Source organism: Rhipicephalus sanguineus, chromosome 8 (assembly GCF_013339695.2).
Source record: "Rhipicephalus sanguineus isolate Rsan-2018 chromosome 8, BIME_Rsan_1.4, whole genome shotgun sequence".
Lineage (NCBI taxonomy): Eukaryota > Metazoa > Arthropoda > Arachnida > Ixodida > Ixodidae > Rhipicephalus > Rhipicephalus sanguineus.
This window is the reverse complement of record NC_051183.1, coordinates 90,137,705-90,147,947: the sequence shown is the minus strand read 5'-3', so window position 1 is coordinate 90,147,947 and position 10,243 is coordinate 90,137,705.

Genomic DNA, 10,243 nt, shown 5'->3' with positions numbered 1-10,243 from the left:
CTTGTTAAACGTGCGCAATTCGTCCATACGTCTTACGAGGCATTCATTTATGTATATGTCCCTTCCGGTCGTTTGGAGTATTCCTGTGGAATAGGCGTAATTCAATAAAATAAAAAAAAAACTGTAGTTCAATTAGCGCACATTGCGTGAACTTATTAGGTTACTCTTCGGTATGCCATTTGTATGTGCAGTGGGATTATTCATGAAATACCATTTCACCATACGCAGTTCCTCAACGCCGTAACCGACTTCGGTGACTTGCGTGAAAACACTGCGTGGCTCCTCTACACCGGCACAACGAGTTCCCCAACAACCAATGCCCTGTACCTCCATTCACTGTCCTCCAACGCTTTAGTGTTGCTCTGAAAGGCGGGGAAGCACCAGCGTAACACTGATTAAGCTGACGTTCATATTGCCGTCATTCCAGTGTTATTTGACTTTATAGTCACTGGACTAAAGTTTTTTTTTGTGATTTTCAGTTAAAGAGAAATGCGCTGTATATCATTGCTTCTTGAATTAATTAGCTTTTCGGTTGATTTGTCACTTAGTAACTGGCGAAAGAAAAGCATTCCGACCTGTCGCATGCACCGTGGCAATCTCATGCAAGAGTCCAGGAGGAGCTGAAGACCCCGAAATGGTTGCCTTCGGTAGGTATATTCGCAGGTAAGTCCGTGCGCGGCCTCACTTTGTACTTCAACTGCGCTACGGCACGTGGCATGTAGTTTAGAGTCCGACATAACGCCGGGACTCACGTTGGAACGCAGGTTGCTATTTCATGGAGATGAGTTGCACGCCACGGCGCGCCGACGTGCGTATCGTATAAGCAGCATTCCGAAAATAGAGGAACAGTTCAAAACGAAAAGGAAAAAAAAATCGCAGTGGCTTAGCTTGGCTATGCCAGGATATACGTAGCGCTAGCAAAGGTTCAGCTAATTATTCTTAGATTTCCAGATTGTCTAGGAGTATTAGCCTTCTGTTCATTCTTCGTACGCTGAACCGCTAATTGTCAGGCAACTACTGCGGGATCCGATGAGATAAGCTTCTTGGCTCTTCTGCGCCGTCGAGGAGCATTTGCGCTCTCCTTCTCCATGGCGTTACCCACCTGCAAACGCCAGTCAGAGGCGCTATCAAGCGGCCCAGGCATAGCGTCAGACGGCGACTGCACAGCCAAGGTAGAGTCACTGGAAAATCAGAGTACCGCAAAGGTAGGGTGCACGCGGGCAACATTGGTTGGCGGCGGCCATGTCCCTTCCAGACCGTCCGGCACGTTGCTAGCGTGTGTTGAGAAGTGACCGATCTTTTAGCCTCAGTGCCGTGTTACGCTCGGCAGAACGGCATTATTTGTGTGTGTTTCTTCAAGAGCATATTAGAAGTGATTTCGAGTCATGGACAGGTATGGATCGACTCCGCGGTTAGCGGTGTAACTAATGAAACGTACGGCGAATGTTGCCATGTGCTCGCGAACTCTCTTCATGGCTTCATCGGTCTCGTTTCGTGTCACGCCCGGGCGTGCTCGCTAGGTCCGGATCTGTAAACATAGTTGCATTAGCGCAGTGACATCGTTCGAGATACCATTCACTTCGACATTTAGTAAATATTGACTGTTTGCGCTAGCTTTGCAGTCGGTGTTCAGGTTCACTGCACTCGAGACCGTTATCGAACATGGAGAACATTCAGCATTGCGTCCTTCAACTGATCGCTGACGCATACCTTACTTGCGCACCGTGCTTGCTGTTCAACTGGTTGACATGTGTAATAGAAGTTGTGTGTGTACGGCAATTGGAAGTTGTGCGCGACGTCTTGATTCGGAACGCCAGCAGCCGAACGCACGGGCGAATCGGCGTGCGGTAGGTAAGGTGCATCGTATCTTACGATACGTAGAAAATTGGCCATCAACAACTACTGACATCGCTACTTAATTGTTTCATTTCCTATTTCTTGTCTCCTTAATATTCTCAACGTTGCAATGAATCTGCAAATGTTTTGCTGTGTTCTGACAAACGGTTCTTTTTTTGGCGTTGCCAGCGCGTATACAGCTGGGGTTCGGTTTCTGCACTGCTGCACTTTCTTTTGCATAATGCACTCTTATTAAAACTTCCTCGGCACGGTGCTTTATGTTCTTTCGATCAGAAATAGCACATCCCGGAATTTTTAAAGCGCATGCTATTGCAACGCAGTATGTATATAGACCTAGGGCTCCCATAAAATCGACTCCCTCAACGCGTGGGATCTGCTTTTTTTTTTTGCTGTGACCATTTCTCACCAACTACACAGTATTTTAAGCGTACGCTCGGTGCAATGCAGCATTAGCAGCATTTTTTTTGCAACAAATATAAAAACACGCTTGATAACATTGCCTTATACCAAGTTTATCAACAGAGTTCCACGCTTCTGTTTTGTGCAGTGCCAAAGATTATGCCACAATTGCCTTCAAGGTATACCAGCAAACAGTTATTATTTTAATAAATCTTCGATTTCGCTCTCGTGCGTGACACGCTTATAACTTGGATAGCATGCGTAATCTGTTCAACAGATCGATATATAAACAGCCGAGCAAATGAAAGATATGTAGTTTTCAATATCGCTGACCATAGCGAACCGAAAAGGCAAAGTACCCTGTCGCATAAGACCTTTTCCAGTAAAGTTAGTGTAGTTCACTGCAGGAAGGAGGAAAGAGTGAAGGCAATTGTGGCGCTCTTTGACATTAATTTTTCCCACACGGCAAACGAGATTCCCAGAGTAGCTCACCAGTAACGTTCGATTGATGGTCAGCTACTCTCTTCTAACATCTGCATGCAGTGGCGTAGCCAGGGGGTGGCACACCGGGCCCGTGCCCCCCCCCCCCCCCCCGAAAAAAATGTCTTCTTACGCCCCTGTCTGCATGACGCGTTTAAAAAAGCGACGAAGCACTTCTGGGGACCGTGGTACTGCTAAATGTCCGGCCACGCTCTGCATTGAACGCCCCTGCACCCAAAGCGCTCGGAAGGGATATGGCGGCGAGAGGTCACGTGATGCGAGTAAGCCAATCGCGTCGGCGGCGGCGCGCGGAAAACAGATGCGATACTCTGAAAATTTTCCAGTGACTCTAAGCCAAGGTAAACACGCGCGCCACCGTGTGGCCATACACACGGTGGCGCGCGCGTCCGCGCCACCGTGTGTATGGCTACGACGTCGCTCCTCTCGAATGCGGCGCAGGCCAGCAGCGGCGAGCCGCGCGCTGCGGTGGCGGAGCCTGCGCGCGCGCCGGCGCCAGCCTGTCTGCCGCGCCTACAACGCCCCTCCTCCTGAACGCACAGACCAGCAGCGGCGAGCTGGGCACGGGTCGGAGAGCGCGTGAGATGCCAGCTCCGGTGACCCAGCTGTGTTGCATCACTGATCCTCGCGCATGCGCAGCAGGGCTCATGACGCTCCACGCGAAATCGGCTTTGGCTAGGCAAGTGTAGGTAACGCTACAAAAGCTGAGATGGACCCATTATTCTTTGTGTGTTTCGTAAATAATATAGCGTTGTTTCCATAAGCCAGCACAATAAGCCAGCACGGGCTGCCTTTTGACATTTGATAGGCAATCGTCTCGAAAAGTAGCTTAAGATAGTCAGCACTGACAGTTTCTCGACGCTGTTCAGTGCTTGTAAACTGTTAGCCAACAGTAAAAGTAACTAAACGATACTTAGCTAGTGCAAACCAGACAATTATTAGCCACCACATGGTAATTTTTTGATGCAGTAGCAAACACTAGGTGGCAGTAACCAATAGTAGGCATACCTTGGCAGTTACTAGTTAAAATTAGCAAGCACTGGGCACAATTAGGCAACAAGCCATCCCTTAAACACGGATAGTCAACAGATGCCACAATTAAAAAGCAGTAGCCACTGCTAGCTCACCCTTGGTTAGCATTAAAAGTGTAGCGCTCCACGAGCAAGCGCCGCGGCTGAGCATTTTCCACTAATAGCCGCGAAGCCAGACGCCCTCCTTCCGGTCAACTCTGTTTACCTTGTATGCCACCCAGAATAGAGGGTGGGTGAATTATATTATACTTTATATTTCAGCACTAATTATGGTGCGTATAGAAGCATCGGACTACGCACATTCCGCGGAAAGGTTTCATAGTGCAAGAGTCTCTGCCGCGAAGTTGCGCCGAATACCGTCTTTTGGTAAATTTTAAACGCAATGTAATGGTATATTCCTACCGGAAATGCCCAAAGCATGACTGAATGTGTCACTCTAAGTCGCGGTCTTAATTTTCTTGAACACCCTAATCTCACGTGTTTGCCAGTAGTCGGTCCCTTTAAACATTCCCGACACCAGCAATAAATACTGTGGTTGGCATCATTCTGTTGGCGTAGAACACCGACAAGAACATCACCGTATTAATGGCACTTACAACGTCGCACCCAAAACGCGATAAAAATTTTCACCGTGCGTTTGCCAACATTCTCAGGCGTGGAGCGCTTTCTGCAAGGCCACTACAGCTGCGGAGGTCAAAGCGCTCCCCGTAGATCACGCAGGCGGTACTGCGTCATTTCACTTCTGGCTTCAAGTGTAAAAGTTCCGGCCTCGTTGTTATTGCTGCAACCTCCCCCAAGCCCTATTTTTTCACATTGTAGCCAACGATTGCATGGCTACCTTGTCTATTTGCTCACAATAGGTTGGGGCAATTATTTCAGCGGTTGTTAGGTGAACATATACTTTTACTTCATCATCGCTAAACATAGTTGTTGCATATTGGTCCCCATTGTGCGGCCTCGGGTAACTAACATGTTTTTTCATGTGCTGCTTTAAAAGAGAAATAATATTCCCATTGAAAATGTGTCCATCATCCATTACCAGATTAAATAATAAAAATGGAATATCATTTATGAAAATGGTGGATACTGTAGCGGACATGGTGAAGGCATGGTGGGTGATGATGTGTCCCCTTCAAAGCAAGTGAGGACCCTTTGCATCTGCGTACTGTTGGCTACCCTGAAGCGGGACTTACAGAGGACAGTAAACCACATCAGCAGATGTACGCGGTTGGTGTCTCCTGTGGCCCAGAGGAGACACCCTGAGAAGCTGTAGCTGTGAACGGTTCCTCTCTTTGGTTCCCCGCTCTGATAGCCAGCTGCACGCAGACGCAGAGATTTCCTGTTTGCTGAGGGTGGGCACAGAAACTGCTTAAGTTGCCCTAACTCTGTAGTCTTTACGGCGCACGAGAACATCGATCTTGTCGCCAGCATGTCCATTGCCATAATCTACCCTTATGATGAAAAACAATTCCGCCATAATTGTGGATTATGTTAACGAAGGATCGGGGAAACTTTCAGTGGATATACTTATTACGGAAACCAAATGCTGCAAAAGCAGTTCGTCGCTGATGAGAAACATTTTAATGATATTGCCTGATACAATCATGGCACGAATGCTCCGCCTGGGCACTTACAGATACCGCCTTGAGGCACAATATGCTGTGATTGATGCAATGCATTGAGCGTTTGAAAGATATGGCGCTGGAATTATGCGTCATGAGGAGATCAGCTTTCATAATGGCGGTCTTAATTATATGTAAGCGAGAACCTCATATGTGATGGTGAAACGCTTTGATCAGTCTAGAAAGCCTTGGACGGACACTATTTAGAGCATATTTTGCAGGGGTGCTCTTGCCTACATCTCGTCACAATTTTTCGTGGCTTTCAGCTCTGATGCTTGACAACACCATTCCTCTTCATTAATGAACATTGCTAAACATATTTTTGACTTCGTCAACCAGTACTAAAATCTCTGTGAATTATTCCCGTGGAAAAGCAGAATAATAAAAGTGCTCGAGGAATCTGGTTTCCAGAAGTTTTCTTATAAGTGCTTTCGATATAAGGGTATTGTAGTTCAATAAATTTTCTTTTTACTGGGCGTGCGAATGTTCTTTACTCGCCAGTCCTGGTGAATCGTAATGCACTAAACCTAAATGTAGCTAAAACACATTATAGAACTAAAGGTCCAAGGGACTTTTTCTCGATTGCAACACAATCGTCGCTTTGACTTGAATCGGAACGTTGAAAGGTGGTAAAGCGGGCTGCAACTACTCTCCTATGAAAACGAGCAGGCTAGAATTGATGCCTTCCTTGTTACGTGTTGTCCAATCTTCGAGGTAAAATTTCGAAGCGATGGTGGACATGCTTCACTTAGTTCGATGAGTTCCTGCTTCGTGCATACAAAAGTTGGTACACAGAACTGAAATCAGCATTGCAGTCTGAATTAAACCTCCAATCGCATTTCACGTGTCCAGTACGTTTTGAAACGGCAACGCTCGAATGTGCAGTACTCAGCGTCTAGTACGTCTTGAACCTTCAATGCTGGAAGTGTTATACTGAAAGATTTAAACGTTGCGCAATGACCGTAGGACAAAAAGAAACACTGATGAGCACATGCGAAAGTAGAAAATTTTCAACAGCTTTATTTGCGGGGCTATACTTCCTTGTAGTCCTCGCTGCCGGCATCAGAGCCACGACTGGCTATGATCATTGGTTAAAAACAAATGATGCACAATGCAATGCGTGAACTGATACGCAACACAGTTCTTGGGGCCTGCAGCACATGTATGCGCCTATAGTATACGCATGCTCAAGAAGCAATATCCGTATGCAAGTGTACATTACAATAAAAATAACGGCAGTATGTAACACATGCCAATATTATTTACACGTTATACAAAAGGGTGGCTTGTATCAGGTCCGCATTTGACCCTCTGGTTAAAATCGATGGTTTTTAAAATCTTTATTGGTATTTTAATGGACAACATACACCGTCACGAAGAGTGACACACGGGAGGGCGAAACGTCGATATCAACGTAAAGAATCTAGGTATGCTTTGTTAAAGTATGCCTAAACTGTTATGTGAGATATAATGATCACATTTCGCTGCGCTATCAAGGTCAATCTAAATAGGTCGCGAAAGTCGGAACGAAAAGTGGTCGGAAACCTATTGCGACAAACATCAACATCCGCGTGACGATTAAAGCGCTACTAGGTGAGGGGGGGACAAATAATGAAAACAAAAAATTAATTAAGTGTTTATTTTCATTAGTTTTAATTTTATTTGTCACAAAGTAAATTAGTAGATTACTTTAATCAAACTTTAGTCTTGGGTATGTGGTTGAGTGGCCAATTTTTTTTCGTTTATTTTCAGAAACAGCGGGCACATGCAGGCAGTCTGGTAACATGGGCCAACGGTTTTGCGCATTTTGAGATGTAAATGGCGTCGCTCGTTTTTGCGCAGTAGGTTTGTGCCTGTCGTCCGTAGATATTTCCTCGCATAAGCGTTGTTTTCTAGTGGTGGTACTTGGCAGAAGGTAATATAGCCCATCGCAGCCATCGGGAACCGTTTCAGTGACTGTGTTTTGCCAACGCACGGCCGGCGTGCTGTCGCCCTTCGGGACGATGAGTCCGCCACGCTACGCGAAGAAACGCTGCGCTGTCTACGGATGCAAGAGCAACACGTGTGCAAGGTTTGTGTGTGTGATGATGTGGATTGTGTGGCCCGTGACGGGGCGAAGAGGGAACGACAGTTCTGCTCTGCGGTACGCCTTGGAGGGGAAGACGACGAAAAGGAAGCGCGAGCGGGGCGTGCGGCTCGAGGAGTTGGAGCGCGACACGGTTGGAACGGCAGCCGCTGGTCGGCGGTTCGGGTCGCGACATCGCTTAACCAGGCGTCCGGCAGCCATGTGGACCTGGTGAGCCTGATTCCCGCTCTGTGCCCGGTGCTGACACAGAGACCGGCAGCCTAGTCTGTTCCTGGCCTGAGGTCCTGGGGCCCGAGTGGTGTCACGAGGTGGCCGCGGCTCATGTTGGCGACGGGCAGCTAACCTGCGCTGCAGTGACCTGGTGATCTACTGGCCTGCAGTGCCATCATCACCACCACTACCACCTCGCCACGGTCAAGGCAGCGTGACTGTTGACTGCCCAAGGAGTACCGGTGACGACCGACCTCGCCGCAGCGGCAACAGTTCATAACGGCGAGTAGGACAGTTTGTGTGCGAGGCGCGTAGGACGTTTAGGATGTAAATAAGGAATGCTGTAGTGTGTTGTGTGTGAATCGTCAGAGTTATCGATTGTGTTAAAGTCTGTGTTGTGTGTATAGAATCACCTCACTGCCGGTTGAATTATTTCGGATCCTGGGCCCACATTACACCTTCACAGTGTGCACGTTAAATTGTTATGCTACTTCTGATTTCTGTCTTATATATTTTGGGGTAATATCCTGTTCAACTGCAATATTTCGCCAATAAAATACACCTTATTTATCAAATCTGTGTTTTTCGTCTTCCCGTTATCTTGCAGGCTTCCATTATGGAGCCGTCATAGTGATAAGAAAAAGAACATGCAGTTATAAAAAAAAACGTAAGAAGCGGCGCCCTGTCAAAAAATTTCATAATTTCGCGCCCATCGCGTTAAAACGTGACGTCATTTCCGCTTCCGGTTGTGACGTCATCTTTTTCTTTTTTTTTTAATTCTGTTTGTCCCCTCCTCACATAGATGGCGACTGTTGCAACAACTAGCCACCGGCTTGACACGTGGGCTTCTACGGAAGTTACGCTACCAGTTTACATTTACCTTGGCGCTATTTCGCTGTTCACGAGAATACACGTATAAATATGGATGACACGCTTGTTTCACGCAGATTCCTGTGTCTCGGACTTTTTCGATGATAAAATCTTTCTCGCGATAAGTATTCACTCGATAATTTGTAATCTGCGGTGATAGGTAATGTATACCGCCATTGGGAGCTATAGTTTTTGTGTTTCAACTTGTATATTGTGGACGCCCTCGTGAACGCTTCTTTGTAACTTATTTTTAACCAGCCGCACGCCATTAACAAAGATAAAAGGCGCACACGTCCAGCTTTCATCGAAGGTTGGGTCGCCTCACAAAAGGAGCATACATAAGAAACAGTGGTTTCAGCAGAATGATTTAAAGCAAGCAATAAGAAGAATAAAAAGAAGACAGACAGTGCATTCGCTGTACAGCGGCGTTTCTGTTTGTCTTCTTTTTTTTTCCTTCGTTTTAAGTTCTGTTGCTCTAACCAGTGCTTGTTATGGACCAAATAGCTCCGGTGAATACTGTTTTGAGCGCGCATGTGTGTGTCTGTCGTCTTAACAGAATAATTATGTTGTTTTTTTTATGCAGTCCACGTGTGCCTAAAATTCTGACTCCCTTCCGGCAGCAATAAATTGAAAAGGCAAAGAATGCTGTCGTATCAAAGCTGCTTTATAGAAGAAGAAAGGGAGGCTGCTTATGAACTTGGCAAGCTATTATATTGAAAATCTGTTCAAATATGAAAGAACACATATGCTTTTAACATCTGTGTCAGTCTCAGCCTGCACAGACAAGTTCATATACGCACTACAACGAGCCGCCCAGTGGCAGCCATGGAAAAGAGGGTGATTTTAGTGCAATATTTGTGTTTGTTAGAAAAGAAAATACTGAACTAAGAGAGCGCCCCGCCATGGTGGTCTAGTGGTTATGGCGCTCGACTGCTGACCCGAAGGTCGCGGGATTGAATCCCGGACGCGGCGGCTGCATTTTCGATGGAGGCGAAAATGTCTGAGGCCCGTGTACCTAGATTTAGGTGCACGTTAAAGAACCCCAGGTGGTCGAAATTTCCGGAGCCCTCCACTACGGCGTCTCTCATGATCATATCGTGGTTTTGGGACGTTAAACCCCATATAATAAAAAAAAAACTAAGAGAGTGACAATGTTCATGAAATATCGGTGCTGAAAATACGATCCTAAACAATACGATAAACTGATATTTGTGCGCTGTTCGAAAAGAGTGATCAGCTACTATCAACAACATCTGCAAAATACTGTATAGACCCTTTGAAAACTACTGGCGTAGTCTATGATTAAGAAAACCCATGTTCTACGAGGCTTTCGTGTAAGTGCATCATTTTTTCTTGTCTTTTTCGTCATATTTATTCACATTTACCCTCTTTTCTTATTTTCGTTATATGTAGAGTGGCAGAACGCAGGAAGATATCGCAGGCCAGTCACTCTGGCTTCTTCTAGTAACCGTTTTTTCTCCCCATAGCTATATGCGCCAAGCAGATTTAAGCATAGTTCAAAGTACAACTGCTATAAATGCGACTCGAAAAAAGGTGATGACACATTCTATCCCGCTGGCGTTATGGCCATAAGCGCGCTGTGCTTTCAACTTTTACGCCACTTGTCTTGATTGTTGATGTCTGATACTCATTGCTGATGTTTGAGATGT